The sequence below is a fragment of the Mastigoproctus giganteus genome, chromosome 4, assembly GCF_048544385.1.
Source record: "Mastigoproctus giganteus isolate SK-2022 chromosome 4, ASM4854438v1, whole genome shotgun sequence".
NCBI classification, from domain to species: domain Eukaryota; kingdom Metazoa; phylum Arthropoda; class Arachnida; order Uropygi; family Thelyphonidae; genus Mastigoproctus; species Mastigoproctus giganteus.
In genome coordinates, this window is record NC_143578.1 from 232,215,017 (window position 1) to 232,230,253 (window position 15,237).

At 37.8% G+C, this 15,237-nt stretch overlaps 1 protein-coding gene across 2 annotated transcripts in view; it reads left to right on the forward strand.

Annotated features, from left to right (window-relative positions):
* Positions 1-2,404: 2,404 nt before the first annotated feature.
* Positions 2,405-15,237, forward strand: part of LOC150087483 (regulator of chromosome condensation-like) — a 120,647-nt gene continuing 107,814 nt past the window's right edge. For both annotated transcript variants that reach the window (XM_090372098.1, XM_090372099.1), the window contains exon 1: positions 2,405-2,523. The gene's annotated coding sequence lies outside the window, so the exon portion shown is untranslated. The remainder of the gene's footprint in view (positions 2,524-15,237) is intronic.

The following is a 15,237-nucleotide window of genomic DNA, read 5'->3' on the forward strand; positions in this document are numbered from 1 at the left end:
GCGTAGAGTACACTTTAATTAAGCCTTCTTAACAGTTCGGTTGGAAATATTTTAATCTGTGGCCGCAGTAACCTCCAGTCACAGTTAATGACAGGACGTAGTGTCTCGTCTTGCTGATAGAGATGTCTGTTCTGGTTGACGTAATCCTTGGACGAACTTAGGCATCTCTTCTTGTTACCTTTCCTTTTCATCCTCTAAGTCTGTCCAATCCTGGCTTTCCTCACCACGGAGACTTCCTTCCTGCTTACAGGGCACAGCTCACTCAATGAACGACTGCAGAAACTAGGCATCTGTGCAACTTTTTTATTTATTTTATTTTTATTTTTTTTAATTTACAGACCACGTTTTTTTTTTTTTCCAGTTCTTCCTTCAATTTACGTAAGCTATCAACATCCACAACGACAGATGGAAGTTTGTTCCATCTGGCTGGATGAGTCACGTTATTTACTCCACACAATGGATGGTCGTGTACGGATTTGGCATCAACAACATGAGACTCTCGATCGATCATGAATGATATCAAAAGTGCAGGTCGGTGGAGGCGGTTGTATGGTGTGGGGCATGTTTCACTGGCAGGAAACTGGACCACTGGTGCATGTGGAACAACGTATCAGTGGTTTCCACTCTCACAACTGCTTGCTGACTTGTACACTCCGCTATGTTACATATTGGATTTCCCCGTCTAGATGAGTTTCTCTCCCTGTAACCGGGGGTGGGGCGTGCAAGTGCTCGCATACGCAGATGACCTCTCCCTAATCCTCTCTGCTGACTCAGATCTTAGTATGGCTTGAAAGGAAAATATTTGGGAACTAATCCACTAGACTACCAAGCTGTTTCCTCCAGCCGTATAATCCCCCTTCACACGGCAGGGTTCGAGAGTGTCATGTAACGCTACTACTACCACAGACATCAGTCTATATGGTACAGTTAGAAACACGGTTCGGACCATGCAAACGGTTTTCAGCCATCCAATCTATACTCTTGTGCCTATATTTGCATTTGTTTCTGATGGTCAGTCAATAGAGTTACTCGGTAGAGCTGTGATCGCTCAAACGTGCTAACATCCGAAGCATCGATCGTCCATGTTGAATTGGTTCTGACACTTTCCCCTTTCTCCCCTCCGCCTTGTTAGTTGCTCTTCTGTGGCCCATCTGTTCGTTTATTTAGTACATTGGATCATGCATTGGTCCCTAGCAAGGTTTGGCTATTGCAGCCCAGCAGTGGTAACGTCCAACTCAGGGAAGTTCCTAAGGCAAAGCGATTTTATAGTGTATAGCACAGTACGCGGGAATCTTCGGATTTGGGTGAAGCCCCAGGAGCCGCATTACAATTGACACTTGTACAAAACCATTATATTTAGGCCACCCCGAATAATTAAATTCATCTGCCGTGCTGTGTCTTATATCTGCTAATTGCGTGTGTTCTCTGGTTGATTTGTCTGTTTGCTGGATAAAAAAAACCCCAGTTTCTGGGGGAAAATCTTGCTATCTATGCCAGAGACCGACTAACTCAGCCACGGAGTGATAAACGCCCATTAAAGTTCCTCGCGACATCGACCTTTTCCACCCGTTTTGAGGAGGACGGTGACGACACCACAGTGCTACCGCGCAGACATGTCCATTTTGAACAGTATTTAATTTAACTAAAATGCAATATCTTGGTGGCGTTTATCAAAATCATTACTCTAGTCATGCTGGGTAACAAAAATTACCCTCACCTACTGCTATTATTCGCTGAATAAATCAGCAATGCTTATGATGTCAAGCGATGATCTTTCCATTAATCCTTTTATGCATCCAGATGCAAGAAAATGCAGCCTCTCCCTGCTAAATTAAATATGGCAAATAAATGATAATACTCTGTTATTTTCTCACCGAACCATTACTTTAAATGATTCCACCGATACTGTCATTTTGTACCTTGGGAGTATCACCTTAACACGGGCCTATATTTATCAGCTTTTCGTGTGTGTAATTCTGGATGTTTACAGTTTTCTGATGCTAGCAATTTGGATTCTTGATCATATTAACCTCAGGGGCTCACATCTGGTGAGTATGGGCTTGGCACACACCCAGGATCCTGAGCTGGATATCATCATTCTTCTCTTTCTTGTTGATTCTCCTGCTGCTTCTGACACAGCGTAATTTAGAATTTTTTTTTTTGTTTTTGTGGCTTGTGCAGCATAAGCCTTAGACGTCCTTGAAACATATGGCTAATAATAATAATAATAATAATAATAATATAACATTTTGCATTCAAAATCACCAAATTAATACCTGCATGAAGTTTGGCTGTTCTTTTGCATATGTTCTGTCCTATGTCAATATCGTACTATATTAGAAAACCTTGTTTCCTTTTTAGCCCTATAGGTGGTGCATGGTTATACTTTCACCAAACGGAAAGTGTCAATGTTTATTTGGCCGGTATAATTTGTTTTAATTTTTGTTGTTTTATCCATTCACTATTTGGTGAATAGAAATATATTGTGCCACTTTTTGACTAGTACTGATATAGTAATTGGTGGTGAGTACTGTAAAATATTTATATAAATACTTGCTATCTATCTTGCGTATGGAAGAATTACTATTAGGCACGTGTTTTGGAAATTGTGCCTGAATTGGAATGTGATATATATTAATTTATTAGGATTTTAGGTTTATAATTCACTCTTCAGAAATTATGTGAAATATAACAAGTTAAATGGTAACAAATATCAGAAGTATGATTATAAATTTCGATCATCGAGAATGACCGGGTTCTAGAACAGAACCCAACACTGGAGTTAATATTATATATTAATAATATATAATATTAACATTAATATAAATTTTCATTATATTATTGAGATTGATTTTAATATTTTTATGAATAGAATACCCACATTTGTTTAATAGGCTCTTTGTGTTTACATAAATTGATTCGGTCGCATGAACACACCGGCTGAAATCTCGTAATTGATGTTACCTTACCGAACACTGCGGACTGGTACAACAGCAGTCCAATGAGTTGTCGCGTAGTATTTTCTGTTGTTTCAGCGCTCCTAGCGCAGAGGCTGTAGTCTTCCGCCACTAAAATAACACCGCATTATGAGAAGTATCTTTCAATAACGCATGTAGAAATAAATATATAAAGGCGATTATAAAACTTATTATTCCATTTTTAAGCGTTATTTACTAATTAACAAAATAACTAAGCATATTGAACAAATGAATATGTAATTATATCATGGTTCGCCAAGAATTAAATTAGAGACCGATAAAAATTATGACGCGTAGGCATCGATCATTGTTAAATAACTGCTGGTCTCAGTTTCTCCAGTGATGGATGGCTACCCTTACCAATTACGAGGTATGAAAGAGAGTGCTGAAATGGCCATTGGTTTAGTACTGAGTATGTGCAGAATTGAAATGGCTGCCCTTTTAGTGCAGAACGGGTGCAAAACCGAAATGGCCGCTCGTTTAGTATGGACTGTTTGGAAAACCGAAATGGCTGTAGTGCAGTTTATTGCGATAGACTTATATTGAGAGATCAGTGCTGTTGTGCAAAGACTGTCTTAATTAATTGAACAGCCATTGTTCTGTTTTTATAAAATTTTTAACTTTACATACATTTTCGTTTTATATTATTGAGATTGCATTTTGTATGAAAATGCAGTTTTTATTTATGCACATAAAATGAGACCGATAAACATTTAAGAGCACAACAACAAATTTAAAAAAAAAAAAAAAAATTCCAAATCGTGTTATCAAATGAATGATGCAACTAACGATACAACAGAAATTTAACTCATTAAGTTTCATTGGGAGGCTTTAAACCATCCCATTCCTAAATGTATATAAATAAATATCAGTTCATTAGTTCAAGAAAATTCACTCTTAAGTGGCAATAGCTTACTGTATGGGCAAGGAAGAAAGCTTATAATGCATAAAAAAAAAAAAAAAAAATTAAATATATATACATATAGTCGGACCTCTCTTTAAGGAACTTTCATATGGTGAATTTTTCAATCTAATGAACTTTTTTGATTTCCCCTTGGTAATTACATTGAAAATAGTTTCCACATAATGAACTAATTCTGAGCTGCCTGGGTACGTATTGTTCGCACTTCTGGCCTTTAGGCAATAGAGCTGATACTGTAGAAAGTGCATATTAAGGGCTAAAAGGATTATGAATTAATCTTTTAATAGCTAAAGGATTTAATTCTTAAGAGCATTCCATAATTTAGTGTTGCCCATAAAGCATTTACTGTACCGAGAAATCACGCTGATCAACTGCCATCTGTGTCCATAGTCATTTGCAAAGATTAAGGAATATTCCTGACCTGGACATTGGCTCTGGTCAACCTCTTTTCTATTATAAGCACTCTATTAGAGAATTAGGAGAGAGTGAGTTTCCTTTATCCCGGAAGTTCATCTGTTGTTTCGCAGAAATGAGTCATTCACACTTTCACTAAATTTTACCTGTCTCTGTATGGCGGGTACAAGTTGTCCTTAAATCAGTTTTGTTTTAGCTGCTGTGCAAGTAATCTTACAATGTCTAAGAGGAAATCCTTGAGTGTAGTGGAAAAAGTGGAAATGTTTAATTGTGTAGATCGTGGAGTTAAAAAAAAAAGAAATCACTTTAAAATTTGGTATCCCTGCTAGTAGTGTATCAACTATTCTGAAAAACCATGTTTCGATTCTGAAACTGTTTGAGGAAACTGGACCCAGTTGGAAGCATGCGAAATTATGCCTGGATGAAGCTGTTTTTAGGTTAGGTGGGTGAAGTTGATTTTAGACCAAAACATGCGGATATCAGGGTCATTAATAAAAGAAAAGGCATTGGAGTAAGCATCTTTTCTCAGGTATAAAACTTTCCAAGCCAGTTCCGGTTGGCTGAACAAATTTAAAAAGTGCCATGGCTTATTTGAAAAAGCTATTTCTGGTGAAAATGGGGTTGTAACTGAAGAAGACTGTACCCATTGGAAAGAAACAGTTTTGAAAAAAATTATGTAGGACTAAGAGCCCAAAGACATATTCAACATTGATGAAACAGGTCTTTTTTTTAAATGCTTGCTGAACATGACACTGACTTTTAAAGGTGACAAATGTATAGGTGGTAATTACAGTCTTGGTTAGTGCAAATATGGCTGGTAATGAAAAACTGAAGCTTTTGGTAATAGGCAAAAATAAACAACCCAGATGTTTCAAAGGAGTAAATTCGCTGGAGTTAGACTACAACAAAAAAGCTTGAATGACGAGTGAAATATTTGAATAGTGGATTTTAAAATTCGATAGAAAGATGACAAAAGAAAACAGAAATTGCTTTGATTGTCGACAATTGCCCTGCCCACCTTCACTCAGTAATTTCGAAACTTACAAGTGTGAAGCTTGTTTTCTTTCCTCCGAATACCTCGTCTAAACTGCAGCCAATGGCATTAATCAAGAATTTGAAAATGCACTACCAAAAACACATCTGAAAAAAATTATACTGAGAATAGAAACTAACTAACTTATAGATTTGCTGATGTGCATACAGAGTTGGCAAAACGTGACGGAAACAATGATTAAGAATTGTTTTGCTAAAATGCCAATTAACAGCAACGAGAGGGATGAACTGCTACAAGACATTCGAGCAATCTTGGGAAGAACTCCAAGCGAGAGGTTTGATCAGTGGAGAAATTGTTCTTGAAGAATTGTTAGGAGTTGATAACGATGTCATAGTAGCCAAGTGACCCCAAAATTTTGGAGAGTATTGAAAGAACTAATGATAATATTGACGATGAGTTGGATGAAATTGAGGGTAATATTAAACCTTCCAAACATGAAATGTTGCTAGCATTTGAAACTTTGCATTGAGGCCTTCAATGTGAAAAAAATGTGCCAGAAAATGCAAATTTTCTTATAAATAATGTACAACAAAAAATAACCAAATATTTTATGACATAATTCTTAAAAGTGAACTTATATATTGAGTACATCATGTAAGTTAGTTATTTCTTAATGTGTGCATCAATAAATTAATTGTTTTAAAATGTTAGAAAATTTTTCATGCCCACTTATTTCTGATTTATTTTGCCATATTTTGCTGTATTTCTGAGTTCAATTACAGTATTTTTCATTGTTGAAAAGGTCATATTTCTTTATAACGAAATTTCTGTATAACAAATTTTTCAAGCGAACGATTGATTTTGTTTTATGGAGGTCCGATTGTGTATATATATATTCCTGTAATACCTGTCCATCCCCTCCAATAACAGTAGCCAACACGTTTACCTCCAAGAACTTAATGCTGTTTTTAACCAATTTGTATGTATAGATTTCGAAAATCACCATAATAGTTTCACATCACGTCACAGTTATTAAATATAGAGGCTGTTACATTTGACCAAAATATGCTAGTTTTGCATAATATATGAAACATACTGATTTATTTTAACGGATAATAACTAATTCTCTTAATTTTAGCAATTGATTCTGGCCTCAGTTTTCTTGTGATAAACATAATCAGACTTCTACTTATAGTTCTTAGGTTCAAATTCTGATGCAACAATTTACAATTTGAAGAGAGCATACTTAGCATTTTTGGTTAGGATTTTTGTATGCTGTGCCGTGGTTTTCCAAGTATTATCTGATCATGACAAGTTCTCAGGGTGTTGGCGGCATGTGTTTGGACTGTTTTGAAAGAGAGAGCGGGAATTATAGAATCCAATTCAGAAGAACAGTGCCCATGGAAGTATCTGTAGAAAAGGCATGCAGCAGAAACAGCAAGTCTATGAGACAGCGAGTGGAGAGGCTCTGTTAGAGATGAGTCATTAATTAACCTAACTTCCCTCTTCTGAATGGAATCTAGAAGCCTGAGAGAGGTTTAGGGGGCACCGCCAAAGATGTGGGAACAATATTCCATAGTAAGGCAGATTTGCAATTTGTAAAGAGTGAACAACTGTTTGGAAGAAAAGTAATGCTGAGAGCGAAAGAGAAAACCAAGTTTTTTAGATGCAGAGGAAGCAATATTTCTAATGTGCTTGTGCCAAGAGATATTAGAAGTCAGGGTAAACCCCAAAAGAGATATATCATTTTGCCTAGAAATCGCAGTGTCACCAAAGATAAGCATAGGAGTAGAAGAATCCTTTTTGTGAGATATAAGACAAGACTGAGATTTAGAAGGATTGAAATTAACAAAGTTGTCTTTGCCCCACTGGAGAATTAACTGGAGATCAGCATTTAAGGAATTGGTAGGGGATATTCGAGAAGTTGAAGCTGATTGAACAGGGCAACGTTTCTCAAAATGGAAAGTGGAAGGCAATGTGCTATCATCGGCAAAACTATGGATGGGATTTCCAGTCAATGGAAGAAGGTCATTAATATACAAGAAGAAAAGAGTGGGGGAAAGAACTGAACCTTGGGGGACACCAGCATTAATGGAGAAGTTAGAAGACAGAGAGCCATCTACCTTCACCTTCAGTGAACGATCGGAGAGAAAACTGGATAACCAATTACAAAAAACAGTTGGCAAACCATAAGATGGAAGCTTGTTTAGAAGACCTTTATGCCAAACATGATCGAGAGCCTTTGAGATGTCAAGAGCAACTGCCTGTGTTCACGGAACTTTTCCATTGAATTAGTCCATGAATGGGTAACATAAGCCAGAATATCACCAGTGGATCGGCATTGATGGAATCCATACTGGCAATCGTTGATCAGACCGAAGGTTTGAGGGTAGTTTAAGAGTTGGCGGTTAATTGATTTCTCCATTAATTTACAAAGAGTAGAAGTAATTACAATGGGACGATAATTGGATGGGAGGGATTTGTCACCCTTTTTAGGAACTGGCTAGATATGAGCAAATTTTCAAGCAGAAGGAAAAAACACTTTTGGAATAAGAAAGTGAAAAAGGCGGCAAAGAACAGGAGTAAGTTCAGGAGCACAGGTTTTGAGAACAAGTGAAGAAATACCATCAGGAACTGGAGCTTTCTTAACATCAAGATTCGGCAAAATCCTTCTGACATCCTTTTGACGGAAGACCACAGGAGGCATTGAATGGAGTGTTTTGGGAATGGTGGGAGGTGTTTTATCAAGATCATTAATACATGAGTTGGAAAAAAAATGGGATGCTAGCAGGTCAGCTAGTGACAACAGAACAATCTGGTTTTGACAAAGGTGGAAGCAGAGATGGGCAAAAGTTGCGGCCAACAGCTTTGGCAAGAGATCAGAATGCTCGGCTGCCATTAGGCAAGAAGCAAGTTTTCTACTCTTAGCTTGTTCAAAATCTAGTTCGGACTGATTAATAACTGCTTTTCAATTGTTGCGAGCTTTGGCGTAGGCATTAAATGAAACTAGCTCCTACCCGAATCACATATTTTCATTTCAAAAAATATTTTTTGTTGTTCTAGTGTAATTTGTGTAGTCCTTCCTTGAATTTATTCAAACTACTTCTCACTTCTACAGCAACAGTTGGAAGTTTGTTCCAACCACCTGATGGCTGAAGGCAAACTTCTGCACATCTGTCCTGCAACAGTTCTTCATCCATATAAATGTGTGGCCCTCATGATTGTACTCTGAACAATGGGAAGAATGGCAACAGCATTAAGCTTGTAATCCACTCAAAGCCTAAAAGACCCGAATCAAATTACCTTACAGGTGCCAGGTTTCCACAGCTGCAATTTGCAGAACTGAAGCCAATCTTGGTAACACTGCCCCTTTGTTTGCTTCACCAATCTCATTGCCCTTCTCTGAACTTGTTCCAGCAGATCTACATCCATCCTAAAATGAGGCCTCGAGACCTGTATGCAATATTGAAGAAGTAGCCTAACCATTGAAAATGGTTTTACTGCATTGACTTGTACAATGGGATAATCACCTCTTTATCACTGCAAGCAGAACTGTTCATCATTGACAAAACCCCATGAGCAGCTGTCCTGGTAGTCTGTATGTACTACTGAGAGAACTTCATATCTGATTGCACAGTTGTCCTCAGGTCTTTTTCATTTTCCACTACCCTGAGTGAAATGCTGCACAGTTGGTATGTTAATACCAACTGTGCAGCATTCAAAATACCAACAGCAAATTCAAAATGGGAAGCATTCAAAGAATTTATCTTGGAAGCTACTAGGCTTTACATACCAACTAAGAAATATTGTTCAAGGTTTAGGCCTAAATGGATTTCAGATGAACTAATGAGACATATGGCAGAGAAGAAAAATACATGGGATACATATAAATTAATAGGTGACATGGAAGCCTATGATAGATATAAGGTGGTGTGTAACGAAGTCACAAAGGAGATTAGGCAGGCAAAAGCAGATTATGAGAAATCTTTGGCAAAGGATGCAAAGAAAAACAACAGAATTCTTTACCTATGTAAACTCTAGAAGGAAAGGGATGAATCAGATTGGTCCACTGGATATTGATGGTTCAACTGTTGATGATTCTGCTCAGGTGGCTAAAAAACTAAATGTGTATTTTGCCTCTACATTCACACAAGGAGTTATTCAGGGAGGGGAATGCCAGAGGTGAGTTAAACTCTGGCAGTGATCTAGATGATATTATAATAACTGAGAGGAAAGTGGAGGAGAAATTGTTGAAGATAAACATAAAAAAGGAACCCAGGGTGGTTGGGATCTATCCAGTTATATTAAAGGAAGCAGCAAATGAAATAAGCAAACCCTTAGCCATAATTATGAGAGCTTCTTTGGACTCAGGTGAGGTACCAATGGACTGGAGATGTGTAAATGTGACCCCAATTCACAAAGGAGGATCAAAGAGTGACACAATTAATTATAGACCTATTAGTTTAACTTCTATTCCAGGGAAATTAATGGAGACACTGGTAAAAGAAGCATTGTAGGATCATCTAGACAGTTATACTCGGACACAGCATGGTTTCGTTAAGGGAAAGTCTTGCCTGACCAATTTGATCGGCTACTATGATGTGGTCACAAAGGAACTGGATGCAGGGAATAACTTTGATATTATATATTTGGACCTTAGAAAGGCTTTTGACACTGTTGCACATGGAAGACTGCTGCACAAATTGCTGCTATGGATAAAGAGATGGTTGAGTGGGAGAAGACAGAGAATGGTAATCAACGGACATTGCTCATTGTGGACTAATATTATTAGTGGAGTCCCTCAGGGTTCAGTTTTGGGACCATTGTTGTTTTCTGCATTTATAAATGATATTGATGATGGTATATCAAGCTTAACGTCCAAGTTTGCAGACGATAGAAAAGTTGGCAAGGTTTTTAAGGACACTAATGACAGTACGCTGCTGCAACAGGATCTAGAAAAGTTGAGCAGATTGGCTGAGAGGTGGCAAATGAAGTTTAACATTGACAAATGTAAAGTACTACATATGGGAAACCAACCCCAGAGCAACGTATCAACTCTGTGGTACTACACTTACAGTGGTAGAGAATGAAAGGGACCTGGGGGTGGTTGTGCAGGCAGATATGAAGTTTTCTGAGCAGTGCAGACGGGCTGCAAGAGTAGCTCATGATGTATTGTCGATGATATATAGGAATTTTTCTAGCAGGAATAAGGAGGTGATTATCCCCTTGTATTATAAGGCAATGGTTAGGCCACACCTTGAGTACTGTATACAGATCTGGAGGCCTCATTTTAAGAAGGATGTAGAGTTTGTTGGAATGAGTACAGAGAAGGGCAACAAGATTAGTGAATGGAACGATGGGTTACTCTTACGAAGAAAATACCTGTCCAGCTCAGCCTTAAATAAATTTAAGGCTGAGCTGGACAGGTATTTGGAACGAATGGAGTGGTGAAATGGGAGCATGTTTTTTTTGGCTGATGCTGCATAAGTTTGCTTTCGTGCATCGTATGCCTCTACTAATGCGAATGCTAAGAGTATTACTTTTTCTTGTTGCCTTTAATGTGCTTCTGTAGAAAACAGTCATCTAATAAATCCACAAAAGTGTTCCTAATGTGTAAATGACCAATTCACAAGTTCTGGTTAATATCTGGAAAGTTAAAATTCCGCATTATAAGACATTCTGATTTACTGGCCCACTCTTATTTTTCTGTATGGATGTTTGTTAAACTCATCAAGTCATTAGGCATATAACAAACTCTTACTCGTATTTATATTTTGAAAGTGTTTATGTCGCACCAAACTGACTCAGCTTTTCCACTGGTCATTCATGTTGACTGGATGTATTGCCTTGATTTAATATGCTTTTTAACCAAGAGCATAACCCCACTCCTCCTGTCCTGTCCTGTCCTGTCCATTTCTCCTGTACACATAATAGTGATCCTTCATGCATTAAGAATCTGCTGATAAAAGACCCATTGGGAAGCAATGATGACAGTGTCGTAATGTGGAATTTAATCAAAGACATTAATATACTGTCTTTGTCAATAATTAAAGACATTGCTTTTGAAAGTGTGACTACAGTGGTTTGAGACAGTTTTTAAATTTTGTATCCTGGGACCAACTGATGATGTTACCAACACAAATTCAAAATTGGGAGCATTCTGCAAAGTAATCATAAAAGCTATTCGTTTTTTCATACCAACAAATAAATACTATTCAAGGCTAAGATCTAAATGGATGTCAGATGAACTATTGAGACTATCACAGGGAAGAAAAGTGCATGGGATGCATATAAATTATCAGGTGATATATACACATTAGTCTGTAATCAAGACACAAAGGAGGTTAGCAAGCTAAGGCAAAGAAGAGCAGCAAAGATTTCCGTGCTTATATTAACAGTATAAGGGGTTGAATCATATTGGGCCACTTGATGTCAATAGGGTTAACTGTTGATGACCACACACAGGTTACTTACAAATTGAATAGGTATTTTGCATGTATTTATTCACACATGAGGAATTCTTTAGAGGGGAGGATGCCAGAAGTTTATCAAATTGTAATAAGGAGCTAAATGACTGTGATAACTGAGATGAAAGTGGAAGAGAAGTTGCCAAAGCTGAACATAAAAAAAGGCATCTGGGGTGGATGGAATGTATTCAATGATTTTAAGGGAGGCAGCAAAGGGTGGTAAGCAAACTCAGCCATAATTATGAGAGCATCCTTGAATTCAGGGAAGGTCCCTATGGACTGGAGATGTTAGAATGCATCCCCAATTCATTAAGGGGGTTCAAAAAGTGACACAAGTAATTATATACCTATTAGCTTAATATCTGTTCCAGGGAAAATAATTCAGTCACTGGTTAAAGAACTAATGCTGGACCATCTGGACAGGAATGCAATTATACTGCTGTCACAGCATGGATTTGTTAAGGGACACTCTTGTGTAACCAATCTAATAAGTTACTATGATGCAACAACTAATGAACTGAATGCAAAAAATAATTTCGATGTTGTATACTTGGACTTCGGGAAGTCTTTTGATACTGTTTCACATAAAAGGCTGCTGTACAAACTGGAGCAATGTGATAATAAGGGCAAATTACTGCTATGGATGGAGGGATGGTTAAACAGAAGAAGACAGTGTGGTTATCAAAGGGCACTGCTCTTTGTGGAATGATGTTATTAGTGGAGTCTCCAGTACTGGGCCCATTGTTGTTTTCAATATTTATTTATAAAGGTATATCAGACTTGATGTCTAAGGTTGCAGATGATACAAAGATTGGCAGTGTATGGTTAACAACAATAATCAGGCTGAGCTACTGCAACAAAATCAAATAAATTTGGTCAATCTGCTGAGAAATGGCAGTTGAGGTTTAACATTGACAAATGGAAGGTGCTGAATATGGGTATCAGTAATCTCAGAGTAACTTATCAGCTGTCTTGTACTGCACTCAGAGTAGTGGAAAATGAAAAGAACCTGGGGTTAATTGTGTAGACATGCTGCCAGAACAGCTCATGGGGTTTTGTGAATGATATACAGAAACTTTGCTATCAGGGATAAGGAGATGATTATCACATTGTATAAGGCAATGATTAGGTCAAATGTTGAGTACTGTATACAGGTTTGGATGTCCCACTTTAGGAAGGCTGTAGAGTAGCATTAGTAGGGCATATGATGCAAGAAAGCAAGCTTGTATAGCATCAGCAAAAAAAAAAACAAAACAAAAAAAAACACCCTTCCCATTTCACCAATCCATTCACTCCAAATGCTTGTCTAGTTAGTTCTGATTTGAACTTATTTTAAGTTGCTGACCTCCACTACAATGGATGGAAGTTTGTTCCAACTATCAACCACCTGTTGGCTAAAGGCAAATTTCTGCACATCTATTCTACAATTGTCTTTCCTCAATTTGAATTTATGTCCCCTCGGGTTAGTAATCCAAGCAAGAGGAAGAATCCCATTAGCATTGAACTTGCTCAATCCATTCAAGGCCTTATACACCTCAGTTAGATCATTTCACAGGTGCCTAGTCTCCAGAAGCTGCAATTTGCAGAACTTAAGCCTTTCTCGGTAACACCAACCCTTTGTTCCACTCGCCAGTCTCATTGCCCTTCTCTGTACTTGTTCCAGCAGCTCTACACTTTTCCTAAAATAAGGCCTCCAGACCTGTATACAGTACTCTGTGTGGCCTGTCCAATGCCTTATACAAGAGGATAATCACTTCCTTATCTCTGCTAGCAAAATTCCTGCATATCATTGACCAGACACCATGAGCTACTCTTCCAGCCTTTATGCACTGCTCAGAAAACTTCATATCTGACTGCACAATTACCCCCAGGTCCTTTTTATTCACCACCTACCTTGAGTATAGTACCATCCAGTTCATACATTTACTCTGGGATTACTGCTACCCATATGCATTACTTTACATTTGTCAATGTTAAACTTCAGTTGCCGCCTCTCAGCCCATTTGCTCAACTTTTGCAGATCCTGTTGCAGTAGCATACTATCATTACTGTCATTAACAATCCTGCCAACCTTTGTATCATCTGCAAACTTAGACATTAACCCTGCTATACCTTCATTAGTATCATTGATAAATACCATAAGCAACAATGGGCTCAACACCGAACCCTGGGCGACTCCACTAATAACATTAATCCATGAAGTGTGTGTCCACTGATAATCACTCTCTGTCTTCTCCCACTCAACCATCCTTTTATCCATTGTAGCAACTTGTCCTTAATGCTATACTGCTCCAATTTGTACAATAGTCTTCCATGATAGTATCATGGAAGACTATTGTACAAAATTTCACAGTATCAAAAGCTTTCCTAAAATCCAAGTATATGATATCAAAATTATCCTTTGCATCCAATTCCTTTGTGACCACATCATAATGTCCAATCAAATTTTTCAGACAAGACTTCCTCTTAACAAACCCATGCTGTGTCTGAACTATTACTGCATTCTTGTCTCGATAATCCTGCATTACTCCCTTAACCAGTGACCCCATTATTTTCCCTGGAACAGAAGTTAGATTAACAGGTCTGTAATTACTCGTGTCACCCTTTGATCCTCCTTTGTAAATTGGGGACACATTTGACTTCTCCAGTCCATGGGGACCTCCCCTGAGTTCATGGAAGCTTTCGTAATTATGGCTAAGGGTTTGCTTACTTCCTTTGTTGCCTCTTTTAATATAACTGGATAGATCCCATCTACTTCAGGTGCCTTCCTTATGTTTAACTTCAACAATTTCTCCTCCAGTTTGCTCTCGGTTACAAAATCGCTTAGCTCTCTTTTAGAGTTTGATAAATATCTGGCCCTCTCCTCCTTGAATAACTCCTCATGTGTGAATGTAGATGCAAAATACTTATTTAGTTTGGCAGCTATCTGAGAATGATCATCCACAGTCAAACCATTGATATCAAGTGGACCAATCTGATTCATCATCTTCCTTTTAGAGTTTATATAAGTAAAAAGATCCCTGTTGTTTTTCTTAGCATCCTTTGCCAAAGATTTTTCATACTTAGCCTTTGCTTGCCTAACCTCCTTTGTGACTTGATTACCGACTAGCTTGTATCAACCATAGGTTTCTGTGTCGCCTGATAATTTATATGCATCCCATACAATTTTTTCTTCTTGGCACGAGCTGCATTAATTCATCTGATATCAGTTTAGGCCTAAACCTTGAAAAGTATTTTTTAATTGGTATGAAAAGTCTGCTACCATCCAAGATTAAGTCCCCGAAGGCTTCCCATTTATAATTCACCATCGGTAACATCATCAGTTGATCCCACTGTATAGAATTTAAAAACTGTCTGAGACCACTGTAGTCACCTTTACAAAAACCCTTCCCTCTACCCCTGATGGTAGTTACATCTTTAAGTAAATCTCACATCAGTACACTGATGTGAGATTTACTGCCA